The sequence below is a fragment of the Aythya ferina genome (genome assembly GCF_964211825.1).
Source record: "Aythya ferina genome assembly, chromosome: 11".
Classification (NCBI taxonomy): Eukaryota; Metazoa; Chordata; class Aves; order Anseriformes; family Anatidae; genus Aythya; species Aythya ferina.
This window is the reverse complement of record NC_140307.1, coordinates 5,269,265-5,287,340: the sequence shown is the minus strand read 5'-3', so window position 1 is coordinate 5,287,340 and position 18,076 is coordinate 5,269,265. Positions and strand designations below refer to the sequence as shown.

General features: G+C 41.0%; 1 long non-coding RNA gene across 2 annotated transcripts; it reads right to left on the bottom strand.

The window, feature by feature from the left end:
* Positions 1 to 1,814: 1,814 nt before the first annotated feature.
* LOC311442600 lies at positions 1,815 to 13,973 on the bottom strand. Of its 2 annotated transcripts, XR_014696771.1 has the most exons (4): positions 13,807 to 13,973; positions 11,370 to 13,333; positions 3,056 to 3,163; positions 1,815 to 2,621 (listed from the first exon to the last, which is right to left on the bottom strand). It is a non-coding gene; the product is annotated as an uncharacterized lncRNA (long non-coding RNA). The 2 variants fall into 2 exon arrangements; XR_014696772.1 differs by lacking the exons at positions 1,815 to 2,621; positions 3,056 to 3,163 and adding an exon at positions 9,509 to 10,729.
* Positions 13,974 to 18,076: the final 4,103 nt, after the last annotated feature.

The following is an 18,076-nucleotide window of genomic DNA, read 5'->3' as shown; positions in this document are numbered from 1 at the left end:
TTGTTACCCTGATCTTCCTTATAAAACACACGGTGCAAACAGTGTAACATTTTCCTTTCTTATTGCTCTCCTTTGTAAAACCATCTTTCCTTGTATCTCACTGCCATTTGCCTGTTAGTCATGGGCTTCACTCCTGAATGAGCCACTTAAGAAATGTTACACTGATGTCAAATTGATACATGTCTTGTGAATACCTTATACTTTCTCTTTATTTAATGTGAAAGGGTGATGTTCAGAACTGATCAAAAATTGGGGACTTTTTAGTGAAAACTTTCAGATGAAATGCAGTTTTTCAAAAATAAATAAAAAAATAGCCTTTAGCAGAAATTAGAATATAAGAGTTCACCCAAGGCCACAAACATTTAGTGTTTCAGATTTTTCTTTTGTTCCTCTTGGAGAAATTGAAATTCCTTATTGAGGACATTATTTACATTTCTTAAGAAACCCTCCAAACACATTTTCTAAAGAATTCTGCTGCCAGATCTGGTAAGCTGCAAGCACAAATCCGTGTGTTTTGCTTGTGAGCCTGGTAAAGTGTTTTCCCAGATAGTTCAAACCTGGGAGCCCACATCGATAAATCAGCCCTGGAGGAAGAGCGGACAGATTTTTTCACAAGTTCTGAGCAGGCAGAGTTGCAACAATGCGAATGAAGAACAAAAATAGTATTGTCCTGTGAATTAGCTATCTGTCTCAGGCCGCTCCTTACCCCTCCACAGGATATGAAAAGTCCACAAAGGAATTTATGAAGCTGATTTCTCTACTTTCATTGCCTTTTCAGCATCAACATGCCCTTGTTGATGTCATGGTAAGTGAATCACAAACAAATCGAAGTTTCTAATTTAATCATCAAGCAAGAACATTAAGACGTTGTTGTAGTGCTCCAGGAGAAATGCAGGGCAAACCCTGAAGTCCTGGCTGGAGCAGCGCAGCAAGGTGTGGAGCCCCAAGCACATGGGCAGTCTCATGAACCACCATATGATTCCCCCCCCCCCCCCTCCCCGAACTCTAAGCAGTCAGCTTACATCTTGAAATTTAGCCTTGAACACATAACAGAGTCCTTGACCACTCTCCTATAGAAAACATAATCCTGCTTATTTTGGCAGATGTTCATTTTTCCTTTAAAGCGCACCTATTCTATCTTCTGACTGTTTAGGGTATTTTTCCTAAGCACCACGTTATTGTGGGTTTAGGCTGAGACATGAGTCAACCCTTTCTTTTAAAGCAAACTGATTTCTCCACTTCTTTCCCTGTGATATCTATTTTGGAGGCTCTCAACTCCCTGGTGGGCCACTGGGACATCCCGCAGCCTCTTTATGGCTGGTGGTCTGCAGGAGGGAATAGGATTACATATCTCAGCAGCCAATGGTGTTGCCTGCAGGTTCAATAAACAGGCTTAAAAAAAAAAAATACACAGCATGTCCTTCTTACTCTGCTTTGCGTGGTGTGACTGAACCTGCAGAGCCAGTGGGAGCAAACTCTATAGTGATAACGGTCACCGTTGACTTTCCCTTTCCTGATTTCACCTCTTTCATTATGTTGGAGAGCTTTGTTCCAGACCAGGAGATTATGCAACGGGCTGAGGAGGAGATGTGACTTCAGTGAGATATAGCGCACAAAAAAGTGTGACAAATTGCAATGACAGGGGCTCCGATGGTAGCTTGTGATGGAGTGAAATTAAATCCCTAACCAAACAATACAGCATTATGCTATATTCTATAGGCACCCTTGTTGAGGGTAGATTGAGAGAAAAAGAGACGGGCAAAAAGAAAGATGCACACATACTTTCCCCAGCCTTGTTCCCAGCTAGCCCTTTCCCCCAGTATCAGCTTGGGAGTAAACAAGAAAAAGCAATAAAAAAATAAACCTTAATGCTTGGGTGCTGAGCAGGGGACTTGGGGAGAAGTGTCACAGGTGGAGGTGATGCCCAGTGGACACCCACAGATCGTGATGCTCTGCTCAGACAGCCGTGTGGCCTTGTCACCGCCTGTCCCCATGCCTCCACACACAGCCTCCCTGGTCATTTGCCCTCCTTCCTAATTAAAGTGCTCCCTGAGGAGGGCTGGCTTGGAGGATGTATGTACACCTTTGTATGCTCCACACTTCCTTGAGCAGTACCGCAGGGCGATCCTGATGGCTTTTTTCATGCTAAATAACTGACCTAGCTGGCCTTACTGCCCCATTCATCTCTTCTACATAAACAAACTATTCATTCTCCAAGGAATAGGTGCATCTGTTCGCCCAGGCCCGGCTCCTAAGGGAAGCCAACAAGAGACTTGACACTGTTTAAGGAAGAGGGGAGCACAACATGCTGTTAGAGCAGCAATGCTGTCCTGGGGCCATCCAGGTGTTAAATCACTCAGTGGCCTCTACAGGGTCCAGAGCCAAACACTGAAACAAAAGGCAAAAACAGGGATGGAGAGCGCCAGATATCACAGCTCGCTCTCCCTCTGCTTCTCTTTTGCTTGCTAAGGTTTTCAGGAGCCGTATATTGTCAGGACAGAAAATGAAGTTGACTCTCGGAGGCTAGGAGCACTCAACACGACGGCAAGCTTTATGAGCTGGTCAGCACCACTAATGTTCTCAGAGTAACACTCTTGTGGGACTCCTGAGCTCAGTTTGCCCTGGAAAGAAACAATAGTTCAAGCTGTGAAATGTTTTACATTCAACTTCCACCTCTCCCCCCTTCTCCAGTGGAGTTGCCATGAGCCCAGACTTTAAAAACATTTCAGACTTAAAAGGTTAAGATTTAAGTGCTGCTGATTTTATCTGGGCTTTTAACTAACATAGGCAGGTGGATTAGAGATATGTGTACAATCTCCACTCTAGACACTTGGGTAAATATGCACAAGTGCTGAATGAGCCAAGGAAGGAATCTGATGTTATTGTCTATTAATTTGAAAGCAGAGATTAAAGAAAGTGCAGAAATCAGTAGTGTAAATATCAAAAAGGATTTCCATTTATATGTAAGAACATTACTCTAGCAGTCTGGCTATTTCAAATAACATGAAAGCTTTTTTTTCTAAAGAAAAAGAACTGTGAATTTGTTTAAATTTACATATTTTCTTCTCCCTTTGTTTGCAGGAATGGTCACCATGCTTGCAGTTAGGAAGCAGTTTGCTTGACAGGGCTGGGTTTTGTTCAGAGCTTGCGTTTTCCAGAGGACCTGAAAACAGTAAAAGTATTTCATGAAGTTGCATGACAAGCAACTAGGCTGGGATTTCCCCTTCTTGCATTCTTTTTTTTTTTTTTTTTCCCAGTAATATTGTGATTATTTTTTCCCTTTTTATTTTTACTGCACAACAGCTTGAAAACAGAGTCTGATTTTCTACTAATGCTTTTGTTATTCAGAAATATTCATGAAAATTTGGCAGAAATAATATGCAGGTGATGGGGCATTCAAAACCATTTTGGCTGTGGTTATTAGTTGAGTCAGTGATGTGGCTGCCTACCCAGCTCTATGGTATTGCTTCTGCCTTCTGCTTGGATGCCTACAACTAATTTTTTTTTTAATAAATGGTGGATAATAAATAGTGAATATCATCAAAACAAATGAAGTGGCTGCACTTTCTCTTAGGAAAGAACAAAGAAATGTATCTACTCCATTAATACAGCCTATGTTTTTAGTACTACATGGAACAATATTTTCTCTAGAATTGGAATTAAGTTGTGTCTGAACATGATAGGTGCTCTTTAAAAGCATACTTTCAGTTAAAATATCAATGAATTCTTTACTTTTATGAAAGCTTTACAAATTCCTGAAGGTCATCTGAATACTCAAAAATAATGCATAATATGACCCCATGAATCAAATAGGCCAAGCTCAGCACTTTTTATTAGCAGAAATATTCATGAATCTTTTATCCTTCTCCTTAGTCCACCAGCTCTTATTTTCACCCTGTTCTCTCTTTAATGCAACATTTCATAGGAATGCCAAGAAAAAGGAACCCAGCTTCAGGTTTAATTGCTAATATTTCTAAATTTAGGCAGCATAAAATCCATCTGAGGCTCCAAAGATTTTCCCTGTAATCTGTAGAACCTGAGTTTGAATCTAGCCCAAGAGAGCATGACAGCAAATAAATACCATCTGATCTCCACAGAAATCTGACAAGAGTTCAACTGTTTTCTACCTTGCTACAAGTATATCAGAGTTGATTTCCCAATGCAATGCTGTAGGGGAAAAAAGTCAATTAAAATGCAACTGTCCCAATTTCAGGGAAAGTCACTGATCAGCAGGAATCACTATACATGTGGTTATTATATGTTTCTTCCTTTCTCTTTTGCATTAAACAGGCCAGTATGATGTTCTTGTGCTGCCTTGCTTCATGACTCATGTAACAGCGGACAAACAGCAGTCCTATGAGCCAAATGACCCCAGTTTTCTATGCAACAGTGTGGCAATTGCTGGACTCTGCTTGTTCTTCCTGTCTTTCTCACTTGTTTCTGTGACCATTATGGGTATCACACTTAAAACTCAGCAATATTTGGCTGAAGGCACACAGTATGGATTTGTCAGTTTTGTTACTTACCAACAATTTCCTTTTAGTGTAGTTGAAAGGGGATTAGGCTAGACAGAAAGAACTGATCGTGGATGCTAGAAACCAGCCACATTTGGTTATCATTTTGCCTGACCTAATCGTTCTTTACTTTGGACCATGCAAGGGTCTTATGGAAGATTTCAAGTTTTAACAACCAAAGAAGAAGTGAAGCTTTTCCAGTTCTCTTTCTCTAGCAGCTGGTATCACAGCTCTGCCTATATAGTTATTAACCTTGGCAAATTGTCCTAACTATTGCTAGCATTATATAAATGTACACAACATTATCTTACTGAAGGTTGGATTTACACATTCTTATGCAGCAGCTACTTGATTTAAATAGAAAGTTTTCAATATTTCAGTGAGAAAGGCTCCAATCCAACAATGATTTAGTCTGGAGCAGATTTTGCTCAAGATTATATATTTTTGTTTGTCAGATAATTTTGCAACAAACATTTTGAAAAAAAAAAAAAAAAACTATGTAAAAAACTCCAGTTTCCACCCAGTTCTAATCTTAAATATCTGTAAAGCACAAAGGACTCTCCCCAGTGAAACACTTAATGTATCAGTTCCTCCCAGTCCAGGAAGATTAATTATCATGTGTAAGTAAATAAGAATTGTTTTCAATTCATTTCCAGATGTAGGAATATTGAGACTACATCAATAATGACTGAATAAAAAGCTGAGCCCTGGGTTTCGGACTCCCTCGAACGATTTGGATCAAGAGTTCATTCAGATTATGTTACGGCTAACAGCTACGCACAACATTTGGCTCAGGTTCAGTTTCTTTGCATGTAAGGCCAGGATAGACCTTCAGTTCATCTCCTTCAACTCTCTTCTTAGCCCACACAATTATATTTCACTCACATAGTTCTACGCTGAGCCCAGTGACATTAATTAAATGAGAGCATTTCAGAAATCAAGAGACAAAACTCGCCTGCTCTAGGCAGAGAGAAGGAAAGACCAGGACTTTGCCGTGTCAGAGAGCTGATAAAGGTGACCATGCCTGGGATTTGTCTCATGTAACTTCACTTGTCTTTAAGGTAGATTTCTGCATCTACTCTCACCACGCTTGTACTCCACTGTAGTCAGTAGAGAGCAACGGCATTTCTCATGCACAGTTCATCTGCTTTGACTGCTTCAGGATGAGCCCTAGTGCCCTGCTGCTGTTCATTGAAGGGTGACCACCTTGGGCATGGACAGGTGTGATACAGGTAGCTGAGGGTCATGTAAGAACATCCTCACCTTTTGTGTCCATGCCACCAGCACCAAAAATAAAGGCAGGTTTCAGGCTCTTAATTTAAGGCCCTATTGATTTAACCAAGCAAAGTTTCAGCCTAGCAATCCAAACGCATGAGAGCATATGGACTGGGATTTCCAGTTTGGCACTGCACCTACTGCTAAGGACAGCTGTCTGTCATGCAAAAGTATCTTCAAGGCTAAGATGGCTCTGACTGCATTCTCTTTCTTTATGAAAGTGAGAAATTATATTATTGTCCTTTTACTCTCATGAGAGGCGCTTAAATGGAAAAGAGCCCTTGAATTTTGTTAAACATTATCAGGCTCTATTTTATTCTAAATTATTATGTAGATTAGGCAGTGCCTAACACTCAAAATTAAATATGAGTAACACAAAATAAGAATAAATTAAAAGATTGCGAGATGTGCTGGCCACTCCAGCTTTTGTTGTAATATTCTTAACACTGCATGACTAGAGGTGCTGGTTAAGAGAATTCAGTTTGATCCCCATGGAAATGTGCTATGAAGGAAAATAAACTATAGAAAAAGTGAATTTTGGAAATAAAAGTCCTACAAGCAATTGTTCCCTGCTTATCTAGCCAGGATTAGAAAATACAGACTAGTGCAATGCAATCTCTTCCAACATTTCATCTCAGCCATCACGTGTTTCAACTCTCTTCTGAAAGAATAGCCTCTAGGAAGAGGGCTGAGCGCAAAATTCACAGCACATAAATTAGCCTCCTTCTCCAGCTAGTGGGATATTGAGAGGAGACTGGAATTGCTTTGTTACTCAAATGTATTTGACATACTCTTTTGCCATTTTTTTTAAACTCTCTTGGCTATTAAATGCTTTGCCCTGAATAGTTGTGATCCCTATTTAAAGGTGAATTGCTTTCCTTAAATCTAATAAATGAGCAGCTTGGCTTATGTGAGCAAACGTAGCAGTTTTCACCAGAACTTGCATCCACAGTGGTGATATTGCTATTTGAAAGCAAGAGTATGAACAATCACAAAAAATTAATGGAAAATTGGAACAAAAGAGGGGCAGACAGGGTGAAAGAGACCTTTTAGAAAATCTGAATGTCTGTGGATTACTTAAGCTTAACTCTCCACCTTCATATACATCCTATAGCCCATTGGAGAGTCTCAACATGTCCACACAACAGAACACATTACACATACAGCACGCAAGACACATTAAGAAATTTGATATTAGGTTTCCCACTGATTTCTGAGCGAGTGGATGTGTGGTTGACTGTCTGCCTTTTTCCCTTTTCCCAGCACGCCTGGATACCTAGTTTTGCTGTCATCAGTCCAAACACATGCTGTATTTTCCCCTCTTTCTGAGCAAAACTCTTATTCCCGCTCCCCCTCCCCAATACATTACTCTTTCCCCTCTTTCATTGCTTCGAAGCAGTAGTGCCTGCCAGGAATGTGAGGGATTCAGAGGGTGTATAGAGCAGCCTGGGGAAGGGGCCAAGAGGAGAGAATCACCCATCTTTGGCCCAGAACATGAGGCTTTCAATCTTTGTACTAGTCCCTAGAAAAATCAGGAACCAGGAGGATCAGAAGAAAGTGGCTTGCTCGGCCAGTACATGTGTCTATGAGTGTGTGTGCATGCACTTTAACATGGAATCTATACCAGTGATTAAATGGTCTTTAAATCAAAGCCAATAGATAAATAAGGGAACTATTCCAAAACCAAGGGGGTTAAAAAACACTCTGCATGCACCTGCTGGAGACGCTGTGCTGCTGGCTCTACATTTCAACTCTAACCTGTATTTGATATGGTGTTGTTGCAGCTGTGGGTTGGGGTGGTTTATTTAAGTGGCTCCAAATGCTTGTCAGTGTGGCAACCAGCTGAATACATAAAACAGGCTCTCCAAACCCTTTATGGCCCAGGGTCAGAGTAAATGGAATAATAAAATCCAAATGCTTTTGTCTCATTTTCCATCACCCAAGCCTTCCGCATAAATCTACAGCTTTGCAATGACCTTCGCATTCAGTGTCGGGGATGAGGCCGCAGGTCTGAGATACATTTGGTCTTCATCTTAGGTCTTTAAAAGCTTTTTCCAATTAATTTTAACTGACTTCCATAAGGATCAAGTACAGTTTCCTCCTCCCAGCCCCCTCGCTCCACATCCCACCCCCTTTCTCTCCTAGCCAGCATCTTCTTCAACCAGTCAGTTGGGGGAATGCTAGAGAATAATGCTATTGATCACATTATATGTGGTAGCACCAACAGCAAAGACATTTACAGAATGAGTGATTTAGAAAATGGGAAGTGAGAGATTTCTTTAAGGAGTTTTAATTTGATGTCTTCCTCACTGCTGGGTGTCTGGTTTTATTTATTTCTCTACTGCCACATTATCCCCACTCAGATGTCATCAGGGGGGACCCACAGTCTCCTGTACACATGTTTACAAAGGGTAGGTCACTATTAAACTAAAATATATATGTTTGGGTTTAGTGAATCAAAAATCACCTTGTCTGGAATTAACTGCTGAGGGCTGCTCCTTCCCCCTCCCCATCTGATCTAAATTAGATGTAAAGCCACATCTACATGCTTCAGTTATAACAAAGAGAAACTCATGCCTCTGTCAGAACGAAGTCCTCTAGACACTTCCATACGTCCTGACCTTAAGAACACGAGGATCTCCCCTCCGAATTCCCAAGCAGGATTTTAACAACCAGCTAATAAAACGGTGCCTAAAAAACTGCTCGTTCCTAGTTTTGGGCCAGACTTTGAGAGCTGTAGTGAGTGTTAGGGGACACATTCACAACCCAGAGTTTCTATGTTTATTGTGGCTCCATTGGCTTCCATAGAGCTGAACAGATCTACACGAGCAGAAGTCTTGGCCCATACTGTGCAGATTCAGTCAATAAAACAAACAGTCAGGTACCTCACTACTGGGGACTTGGGCTCAATTAACTTTAGACAAAACAAGGAGCAAAAACATCCATAAGACAGCTGCCTTCCTGTGGCCTGCCCAAAGGAAAACAGCAACTAGCTGGGATCTCCAAAGAAAATCTATATTTCTTGAGATTTCCTGTCCAAAATTTTAAACATTTTAAAAACTAAGGAAGTTCTGATCATGTTGGCTCAGCACCAAAGGACCTGTCTCCCTAATCAAATTAAGGACTCCTACCTGATGGTTTATGAGATTTATCTACCACTAATGCAAACCCCAGCCATTGACATTCATGGAGTTGCACCCCTTGATATGCTGAGAAAACAAGGCTCTTTGTTTGGTGCCAACTTACCCAATTTTGGGGGAAAGAAGGAAAGAAATGCTAGTCTAGTTAGAGAAATGTAAGAAAAAAGAAAAAAAAAAAAAAAAAAAAAGGAAACAAACAAACACAGAAAGCAGGTGTTTAGCCAGTCAATTAATTTATACGGCTTCTAGCACAGCACAGGGCATTAACACTACCCCAGCACTGCACACAGGTGGCAGGGTGCATGTTCAGGAGGTGGGCAGGCAGCAAGACATACTGTGAATTTTCTCCCTGAGCAATGCAATTACAGAAACAACTGCAAATAACTTTGTGCTGATCCCCAGCGATGCATTCAGCAGTCCCTAATTTTCCAAATGTCTGCTTATGTGTTGGTATGAAAGCTATGGCATTCCTTCAGCCCTCACCTATGGAGAAACATCTGGGCTTTCCTATCAATTCTTTATTTATGGGTTTCTCTTTGAGCACATTGAAAAGGGAGTCAAGTGAAGATCATTAATACAATCCTGAGAATGCAAGAAGATACAGAAACACTGGGGAAACGTACAAACAAGACACAGAACACACGTACTTGTACCTGGAATGTTTTGAAAGTGATTTTCAGGCATGTAAGCTTATAAGAGAAGGAAACAGGCACAGGGTAAAACAGTTCAACCGTGCCATATAGGGAGGCAGCAGCTGAACTCACATCTCCTGCCTCAATTCTCCATGTGAGCTCCAGGAGCTTCTCTCTGTGCCTCGGTTTCACATGTGAAACTCTAAATGCTTAATTGAGAGGCTGCGTTTCCCCTGGAGTGGAATCAAATGAAACACTCAAGCTAGACACTCAAGTAGGCTTACTGGTTTAATTTAAAAGCGAGGGGGACTGGTAGCAGGGAGCTCCCGGTCAGGGGTCATTTGTTGGGGAATATACTTCTCACCTTTGTGTTCCTCAGGGCTGGGTTCTGGCAAATTTAATGACATTTGGCATGTCCACCTGCTCTATCAGTTTATCCTTGAATTAGACAGCTAAGTCCAGAGTATCTTGAGAGCTTCTTTGGGTCTTAATTTTTAATTTTTTTGGCTTTTTAAGATTCGCATTATAGTAATACTAATGGTAGTAGCAGTAGAAGGAGTAAGACCCTACAATGTATGAGGAAAAAAAAATCAATGCAACACATAATGCAGTTTGCCTGGAGGAATGACGTTAATTTGGAGCATTCAGCTTTCCCCTGGCGTCTGCTTTGTGATTATACAGAAACAGGAATTTCACAGGATCTTGATCCAGGGGATGAAGCTGACTTCATTCCTTTTTAAGACTTTGCATTTCAGACCAAACATCTGTTTGAAACTTGAGAAGAAATTCACATGATTTAGACACAAAGCCATGAGTCAATTAGATGTCCAGCATGCATGGTCAAGATCCTTGGCTCTGATCCTCTGAAAAATTAGCACGTAAGTAATTTTATACACATAAGAAGGCCCAGTACATTCAATGGGATTACTCTGGGTTATTAAGCTTTTCCCAAGGCAGGGTTCTCAGTTGGAACCAAACCACAAACCACATCAAGTTCATACCGTTCTCATACAAACATTTTGCACTTCTGAAACCAGAAGAATTTTCTCTTCACAGCTCTGTAATCATCACTCAGCAGTGGGGATACTCCTGAAGGAGATTTCTGACTCTGCCAGAAGCCAGCGATGGGTTGAGAGGTGCCGAAACTCTTATTTGCAGCCCAACTAATCTATCAAAAAAGGGACAGTCAAGGCACTGTTGGAGCCAAACCATTCCCAAAGAGAATGTTTTGTTTTGTCCAAAAGACATTGAATTTTGTCTACAGTTTCTTCCACAGCATCAGTGGCTTTTCACCAAGAGATTTCTTCGTCTCTTTCCCTTCTGATATGAAGAAGACCCATTCAGTGTCCAGAGGGTGGCCTGATCATCTCCATGAGCCATGGGAATGTCTGGAGAAGAGCACTTCCCTCTTAAATTACAAATTCTTGTCAGACCCAGTGGGTGAGAGACCCACGTGCCCTTGTCTAGCCGCAGAATACAGCACACTGGCACTTTAGCTTCTGAAGCTGCCTTTTCAGTGCTGACCTTTCTATTAATGCTAATAGGGTTTGGAGAAATAAAATGTAAATTTGTGTCTAAATGGATTAGTCCAGGCTGGGGGTGGGAAGGAAAGGTGCAGAAGGGGCTATTGCTTGGAGCATTTGCACTAAAATTAAAACATTTATGTTTCAACACTTAATTTTATTAGCAGTACATCGAAGATGCCTGAATGCATAATACCTTTCCCAAGTCCCCTCCATGCTCACTCAGACCCTCAGTGTGTGTGTGCATGCATGCAGTACCTTGCTGGACTTTTACACTATATTTACCTAATAAACGTCCTTTTCCTCTCACATTCTGTCATGGGGGTTGTTGATTGTCACATCCTGGGTTCTCCAGGGAAGAAAATAAACAGTCTTGCAAGCTTCAGCTCTGCCCCAGGAACCGTGAAACTGCAATCTGGGCTGAAAATAACCCCGTCTTCTATCTGCACAACACAGTGTGTGCTCATTTCTTCACATCAGCCCTGAGTTTATGCACAGGAATTGGGTAATAAGGTTAATTGGTGCTTATGAGTGCTTTACCTAGGCACAGATCTTAAGAAAGGTGAGCAAACAGCAGTATTCCCACTTTTCAGATGGGGAAATTGAGCCATAATTGGCAAAAACCTATTTGGTTGCAAGGACTGGAAGGAAAATTAAAGACCACAATGTTAACTCCAAAATGTACACTTTCACATTTGCTAAAACTTGAAAATATCATTCCTCCTCTGCTTGAACCTCAGGGGCTAACCCTGCACAAGCAAAGCTGGAGATCAGTTAGGTCAATTGCCCAATACTCTGTTCAGCAGGACAAGTCTGGAGCCATCTTATGTGGTGCGATTTGTTTTCCCTTCTTTGACAAAATAATTATGCGGTGGAAAACATACAGATTCATTAAAATCAAAACGTTTTCATAGGAATAGATCAGCTGTGGCAGAAAAACATTGGTGAGAAGAAGTTATGATATCTCATTTTGCCAACATCAAAACATTTCTGTTAATTTCAGTTCAATGTTTATATTAAAATTTGAATTTTCATGTTCTGTGTTTATATATTTTTCTTAAATTGGCACCTAACTGTTATTTAATGTTTTAATACAACACACATTTTTCAGAGCACCTTTTTTGGCTTGGAAAATATCAAAATTTCAGCTACTCATTCTGACAGAGACCCAGGTTTTCCAAAATGTCAGAATTTCTTTGGAATAGAAACTCTGGGTTGTAGCCAGACCTGAGCCCTCCTTATTGTAAATGAGGCCATATTCATTAGACAGCCAGCCATGGCAAACTTATCTTACACGAACATAGATCTACAGCATCATGGCTGGGCCAACGCAGAAATCAGAGCTGACGTATGGGGCTGACAGATTCATTCCTAATGAAACACTCCTTTGTAAAAGTGATTAAGGGCAGCATGCTAGAGAAATTACTCTAAAAATCTATTGTTTTCAGTGAAGACCTGATCTCTGGAATTTTATTTAAAACCACTCATCAGATTCTATAGGCTGACAGAAACCCCACTTCTGTTGAGTGCTATAAAATATCCAGCCTTTCTTTTTGCCCAGGGGTTTGACCATAAGTAGATCCCCCCACCCCAGGTTAAGTTAACCAAGTGGTTTAGCACAGAGACAGGCAGATATCAGGCTGGGGAGTAGGAAAGAGGGCAGAAACAATTTGGGCGCCTTGTCACTGCCAGAGCCGAGGCAAGTAGCTGTGCATTAAATGCAGCTTAAAGCACGGTGCAGATGTGAAGCATGGAGGGTAGGTACTGTATATACACACACAGGGTCCCATAAGGTAAAATAAAGGAGGGGGATGGAAAAGAGCAGATCATTCAGTAGTGGAAAAGTATCTGATTGCCTAATGTAAACTGTGATTAGTGGCTCGGTGCCTGGACAGTGAGCACTTTGCAGGCCCCCAAATACAGTCCCCAAATCAGCGTGCGTGCTGCCAATCTGTCAGGAGGTCCAGCTGTAACACTTTCTGGCATTGCAATGTCTTCAGCTGGTTTGTGTCAGAGCCGTCCAGTGCGGGGGGAGGTTTTCCAGAAGTTGGCTATTGAGTGTCTGTCTGCCTGGATCAAGGGTGTTGCCAGTTTAACATCCCAGCAAGGGGCCACCACATCTGGCCGCAGAGCCATGAGGGGAAGGGGAAGGCAGGGGGTGCCCCACAGGATTTGGAGCTGGGTGATACCCCATCAGGGGAAAAAGCCACCAGTCCAAAACTGCAGCACTTTAGAGAAAGTCAAGACCACTGCACAGGAGAAAAAAAAAGAAGAAAAATTTTTGAAGTGTTCAGAGAACAGCCTAAAATTCACAAGTGGCATTGAACTCCCAAGTCAGATTGGGTCTCAAAGCCCCAACCATGCAGACCTCTCACTGAGCCTTTTCCTCCCTGTTACAAATTGGTATTTTATTAGCTCAAAGCCAGATGCTTTTCCTTAAAACAGATTAATCTCCAGTTCATCATATCACTGGAGACCAAGTGAGGCGAGGGGTAGCAGCAGTGCCAAACATGTGTGAAGTGAACAAGACCCCCAGGTACTGTAGGGGGAGAAGGGAAAAGGAAATGATTTTTTTTTTATTTTTTTTTTTTGACAAAACACCACTCTGTTCTGATTTGGTAGCTTCGAGCTTCTTTGGTGAGGGTGGCCAAGGAGAGCAAAATCCATACAATAAACCTGGCAGCTCTATGCTCCCTCCCACCCCCCAGCACAGTATACATACATGGATGTTGCTCCTGAAGGATAAAGCTGTTCTCATCCAAGGGAAGAGGCAACAACACAACAGGCTGCAATGGAAAAGAGGAGCACTTGGAAAAGGATTCTTTAAGAGGATCTTGAATCAAGGGTTAATTGTTTCCAAATGACCACTGTGTGGGAGACTATTATGGGATGGGCTCCATTCAGGATTGGTTTAAAGCTGCTAGTGGGTACCTTAAAAGAGGGCTAAGCAGCAGCAGCTGTTTTACATTTAAAGTGACTGAAGTGAGTAGTGAATTACTGTGGGAGACAAATGAGCCCATGACATGATTGGGCCTGGGACAGCTCTCCCAAGTGGCCACTTGTTTCATGAGAACTCCCACCCCTGGGGTCTGCATTTGGGTATCAAAGGCTCCAATAGCACCAATTAATTTAGATTAGCCCAAGAGAGATGACCAGGTTAGCTGCCTGCTCCTGGATGCACAGCTGCCATTGCTGCCATCTCCCCTGTATTTAGGATGCCTCTCCATTGTCCCAGGCTCAAGATTTTTCTCCTTATTCCAGATTGTTTTCCTAAAGGAACCACCAGCATAAGTCAGAAGAGCACCAGCATAAGTTAGAAGACAGCAAGTCCAGCAGGGCTGTGTTGGTGCAAACTATTCACAAGCAATAACAGCAAAACATGGGGCAGTGTGCTGCAGACCTTGGGTTTTGTCTCCAGAGATAAGGGCTAATGTGGGCCCTGACACAGTTCATTTCGGTGCATGCTAACAAACTCACAACCAAACCCAAATTTTGTCTAGGATGCCTCCACCCCACTACATAAGGAAATCAAAAGATCAGAATTAAGAGTCTACAGATGGGATAAAATGACAGGACAATGCTGTCCTGGTCATGAATTTCAACCTGAAGTTTGGTTTCCAACAGCTTTGCAAGACGTGCAGAACTTCCTTTAAATCACCATTTTTTCTTCTTCTCCTTTTCTTTCTTTCTTTTTTTTTTTTTTTCTTCAGTACTGCCCTCAATTTGTAATACTTGGGGAGGGATGTTGCTACCTCCCACTACAACCTTTTCTCTCCCTCTTAATGCACAGCTGCAATGCGCCCAAAGCATCCTGAGCACACTCTTAGGCATTTGGCATTCAGGTCACTGACTTCCTGATGGTACCAAGGGCTAGCGTCAGCCTTCCCAGAATTGAAAGGAAGAAGCAGTCCTGCATGCTATTTACTAAACTGCATTAGTCAAAATACTGCATTTTAAAACCCCCTTAAGTTGTTATACATCATCATATAAGTCATCACAAAATAGTGAGTACGAATTCCTAAGAATTATGTTGACATGGAAATTGTCAGCAGAAGTGCTGGGAAATTTACATCTCCTCATATATCTGTGGTCGTATCCTCCATAGAAATTAACATATTATAACGCTAATATTTCAAGGTAATGTTTTCTCATGAGGATGCCATATTTTATCAGTTAATATCATCTGCGTAAAAAACTATTCAATTACAGTATCAAGCAACGTGTGATTAATACTAATATCACCAACGCAATGGCAACTTTGTAAGGTGTCATCATAGCAGTTCAAGCAGCTGAAACTGAAAGCAGCAGGGAAAAAAAGTTAGGATCCTGAGTCCTGTGAGGAACAGGGGTTCTTGAGAGGAAGAATCCTGCAGGAAGCCCTCAGAAATGATTTAAATGGCTGGATATTACAAAATCATAGAATCCTCTAGGCTGGAAAAGACCTTCAAGATCATCAAGATCATATTATCAGCTGGTCACAAAGCTAACACCTACAGTATTGAAAATGGCCGTAACACACCATTACAGCTAGGATAGCTCCCCTTCTCCCTTAACCTGTGGATTTGTTGCCAAAGCTGAGTAAAGCTGCAATGAATAATTTATTCCAATCCATTTCCCTCTTCATGAATTGTCAGAAAGGGATCCTGGATTTTTTCAAATGTGTATGTTGTATGTACAACGGGTCCTGTCCAAGGTGGCTATAGTGAAGCCATGGAGCTTCTTATATCTCACATGAGCCAAGGTTTCAGAGCTTTCTCCTGGCCTTTTGCCCAAGGGTGAATTTCAATCTATTCAGAAAGATCTGCCATATCATTGTGTGAATCATTTTGGGTCTGTAGCTCATCACATGCATATTCACAATTTCAAATTCAAGCTGTCTTGACAAGATGCTTAGGTCACATGGGCCATATCTGTTCCCAAATTGGAAATGGGTAATTTGGAATCAGCTTCCCCCCCTCATCCAAAACTCTCTTCCCACAGAAAAATCTGCAGCATCCCCCTGAAGTTCACTCTTCCATCCACCCTCCTGTCCACACACCTCCAGGAGAGGATTCATGGGAAGTGCTGTAAACCTGGCCCAAGTGAATTAGTTTGAATGTTAGGATAGTACAAAAAGATGCTTTTGGCAGCATTCCCCTAATTTATTTCACCAATTTAGGCAGATTTTATAAAGGCAGCAAAGCACAAAATGAAAAGGGGACTCTAACAATTCTGAATCGTAAACACATTTTGAGCAGATTGTGCAAAGCAATTCAACTAAAATTAGATTATGAAAAGTACACTAAGTAAAACTGTATTATGGAAATGTTATGAAATTAATTAATCTAAGAAGCAGTATTGCCACCAGCATGTGCTGGCCCTGTAAACTCATGAGCTCCTTTGTTCCACTCTTAGATTTCTTTCCAGATGAAGTTAACACGAGTCAGAGATGTGACATTTCTAGGTCTGCGATCCCAGTGAGTATTGTGACCTATTACAGTTTTTCATTTGATCCTTAATTTGAGTTTGGCCAGTGACACTCGCATCCACTAAGAATTGCTCTGGTAACCATAGATTGACAGCTAGTTACGATCAGCCCAGCATTTCTTTAATAGGTTTAGTTACCAGTGTGGGTTGTTACTCAGCTCAGCAAATAAATAATGCATTTTCAATTAATACACAAATCTTAGAAGGGTTTGTACAGTATGTATGGCTAAATGAAGAAACACATTATAATTATATAGTAATTTGTTAAAATGATCGTTAATACTTCTGATGTTAATTATCTAATGGCAAAAAATTACAGAGGGTACAAGCAATTTACCCTTTGTAATTGCTTACTAGGTTGCAGGATAATCATTTTGTTTTCTTCCTATAGCACTATTTATTGCATTTTTATTCTGACAGTAGCAGAAGTGTTTGTGAGGTCAAAACTTAGCAGATACTTTTCTTAAGAAATGAGACCACATTTTTGGTACCAGTTCAACAGAGAGCATCCAACCATGATTGCTGCATGCAGTCTTCACTTAAAACAAGTATTGGAAAGACCACAATACAAAGTGAAAATGATAGTTTTGGTCATGGACTATCTACACATTTTCATATAAAACAACAATTTTCTTGTGGTTGCTATGTAATGCAAGGAAATGAATGCGGTATACTTGCTCTTCTGGTTCTGCCAGTGATTTGCTGTATGACTTTGGGTTAACTACATGACATTATCTGTAGTTCATCACAGCTGTGTACGTGACTTCCAAAAAGAGCTTAAGTGCCAAAAATTATTACAGATTTTATTGGCCTTCACCTCTGTTCACTTTTCACACCTTAAGGGTGAGCAAATGATTCCTCAAATAAGCAGGATCTCATTCACCTCTTTCCTCATGTTAATCAAAAGTAGATTTTAAAGGCATTTTTTTTTTCCTGAGAAACATATTCACAGAATACATGTTAAACAGTGAATATCTTGTGGGGAAGTATGGAATGAAAAAGTCAGAGTTTTGCTTTAAAGTTCCTGAAACAAATCATTTCATTTTTTATTTCAGAATGATATTTTTAGAACAAATTTAGCCAAACTTAATTACATTTAAAAAGTTTTAAAGAAGAATACCTGACAACTAAATGAAACATTTCATCTAACACGTCTTTTTTTTTTTTTTCCTCCAGTTTTAATTCCAGCCAGAAAACTGAAATTTCCCTTCAGGCTGCCCAACCAATTTCTTTTGCTACTACTTTTCAAACAGCAAACAGAAAGATATATATATATTGGTCACTATGTTTTTTGCATACATTGGGTAGCTTTAAAAACTGGTGTTCCTTAAAAAATAGTGGCTCTTGAAAATACATCCTCAGGTGGTTTCTCACAAGCCACTCAAAATCAGAGTTGATCAGGGTTAGGCAGAACCCAAAGAAGGGAGAAAGCTGAAGAAGGGAGATACTGAGGAAAGGAAGAAAATGAGAGAGGCATTAGAGGCAATAGGGCTACTGGGAAAGAGTGGGCCCCAGAGTAAACTTCC